Here is a 2,676-nt window from a genome sequence, read left to right as displayed (position 1 = left end):
TTACAAAGGCTAGTTTCCTTTAATGCTGTACTAAACAAAAACGTGATTGACATAAGTTATGACCACTGAACCGTAGCATGGTAGTGCCACACACTCTATCAATGGGCGTGGACAGTAACATAAAAATGTCACAATGCATCATTTTAATGTTTGTTCTTTGATAAAAATTAAATGCCCCCCCCGAAAATATTTGCTGGTTGCGGGCCTGTCAGGAGCAGTCATGTTGCGTCGAAATCTCTCCTCAATTTCTTGAAGCGAGATTTCACAAAACGATCGCTACTTTTACTTTCAACGATCCGTCAAATCGTTTTTTCTTCTCCCGCGTTGCATAGAACAATACTGCAGGCACAATAATTGTTGTGAAAACTCCATTATGACGTCACTACTTAAACTTTGACTGGGCAATATGACGCGTTGAAGTGAAATAGGCAACAAAGCTTTAGAATGCGGCCATGTGTTATATCAACGTGAGGAGACGCAATTTAGAAGAAGAACTTGTTTTTTTTTATGAAGGAAGACAAAGGCCATGACTTAATCCTTTGCTAAAGGGATTATGACGTCACTCGATTCACTTCGACTGTTCAAGCATGGCGGTTGTGCGCAATACACAATTACGTGGAGAGCCGAAAGCACAATGTTTATGTGAACAGCGCTAAGAGGAATTTTCGCTTCTTGCATCGAAAATATAAAAAAATCGAATTCAATTGAGATATTACGGCCGAAAGGAGTTTTAGAAATAATCAAAATGAAACTATAGGAATGACTTACTACAATGTTTATGAAAACCTGGTAAGTGAATGTCTTTTATTCATTGAACCTGAAATAATTGTGTAAAGTCGTTTTTGTCACTAGGCTACGTTTACTCAATTTAAAGAAAGTTATAAAACTCAATGACCAATGGAAAACTTTCATATGAAATATTCTCGTGACAAATTTAGTGCCAGTGCTCTTAGATGAGTGCTAAGAACATATCAGCAAAGTAGCAGAGCTTGTGATGCCCCACAACATGTGTAGGGTTTTACTCAATCTTTGATTTTGCTGCTCCGGCGGTGTTTGCCTGACTGCTTGAATGTGTTCGTATTTTTATGTCGTGTGGATAGGTTTGTGATGGTTGTGGAGTATTTGCAAATGTAGCTTTCATTGCAGTCAGCTGAATAATAATAATAATATGTTTTATTTTGCGCCCATTGCGACAACATATAGACTACAGTAGCCTACACTGCGACCTACATACGCAACACAACAGACGACTGGAATCCCAAAATAAACTTTAAACGTTGGTTGTCATTTGTAACAGTCGAAAATGTCTGTAACAAGTGCTGAAGCTTTTTAATATGATGGATGAAACCCCTGTCATTACATTCGATTTACATTTTGCAGGTCGCAAATTTAAGTCAAGTTGTTGGCAAAAATGCAAGCGATTGTATCAGTGAACTTATGTCAACTATTATTATCTAACACAACACAGTTCAAGTCATGTCGAGAACAAAGAAAGAAAAGAAAAAAACATCGTGAAGTCTAAGCACTCGTTTGATTGTTTAAAAAAGAATCTGAAAAAAGTTGTTCTTGGTGAGTACGGATAAATGTTTCTACTACGACTAAATGATTATGTCATAACTATGCCATTTTGCTCTTTTGATTAATGTATGATGTAATTGTGAAGAGTATTGAGTAATGTATGAAAATGTTTTAGTGGTGTACTCGCATTGATGTGAACAACGAACATGGTGGTTAGTAGGCTATGTCGGCATTTATATACTGATTTAACACTTCTTTTTTTACTTTCATGATTAGACATGGTGATGGCGCACGACAAAGCTGCTGCCGTGCAGCAAATTGATGAAGAGTTTCAGAGTGATTTCGAAATTGGAAAGACAGGCAATTGGTGGCCGAAAAGGGCAAAAACTAACTTTTGGTGAGCTTGTTATATGTTTGAAAGACAACAGCGAATGTGTTGCTTTAGTTGTTGAATAACTACTGTACACGCAATTAGAATGTATTGGAACTTGATTATTGCTCTGCGTGGCGCAGAATCGAATGATAAGTTTTTTGTCACGCACGTTGGAGAGAGGGATATTACATTGATATTGCAGATTGTCAATTCATCATCATCAACAGTATCATAGCCGATGCGGCCTTTGATGAACTAGATGAACTTTGATGAACTTTGATGAACTAGATGAACTAGATTGTCAATTAACTTCGTATTATCCTGGACGACAACTGATCAAAATCCTACGCTGTTGCCAAACAGCCCTCTTGAATTAAATATTTTTGTTTCATTTGCAGGAATTCAGAATGATAAAGATACACAAGCTGCTGATGTGCAATGAATCTCCATCTATCAATACGATTTGATGTGGCTTGTTTCTAATAAATGTGAAAATATACGAAGCTCGGCTGTTACTTTGCTTTGTCACAAAGGGAGTAGTGTTGCTTATAAATCCGTGTTGCTGCTGTTCTTTCGCCCAAGGATTAGCTAGGTTCAACAATAAACTTTTGGTGATGAGCGAGGTTTAGGTATAGAGACGTTTGGCAAATGTAGATGCCAATGCTGTTCAGATGTTTTATGCACCAGCTTGCTTCGCATGTCCAACCTTGGTCAAAGCGCGGGCATCACAATAGTCAATAGGTCAGAAGTAGTATCATGATGCATAAAAGTCAACCAGAATTTAG

General features: G+C 37.6%; 1 long non-coding RNA gene across 1 annotated transcript; it reads left to right on the top strand.

The window, feature by feature from the left end:
• Nucleotides 1-525: 525 nt before the first annotated feature.
• On the top strand, nucleotides 526-1,901 carry LOC145765919 (uncharacterized). Its single transcript, XR_014288678.1, has 3 exons — nucleotides 526-789; nucleotides 1,381-1,569; nucleotides 1,795-1,901. It is a non-coding gene; the product is annotated as an uncharacterized LOC145765919 (long non-coding RNA).
• Nucleotides 1,902-2,676: the final 775 nt, after the last annotated feature.

Source organism: Aplidium turbinatum, chromosome 3, assembly GCF_918807975.1.
Source record: "Aplidium turbinatum chromosome 3, kaAplTurb1.1, whole genome shotgun sequence".
NCBI classification, from domain to species: domain Eukaryota; kingdom Metazoa; phylum Chordata; class Ascidiacea; order Aplousobranchia; family Polyclinidae; genus Aplidium; species Aplidium turbinatum.
The sequence above is the reverse complement of the archived record's forward strand: the minus strand, read 5'-3'. Positions and strand labels throughout refer to the sequence as shown.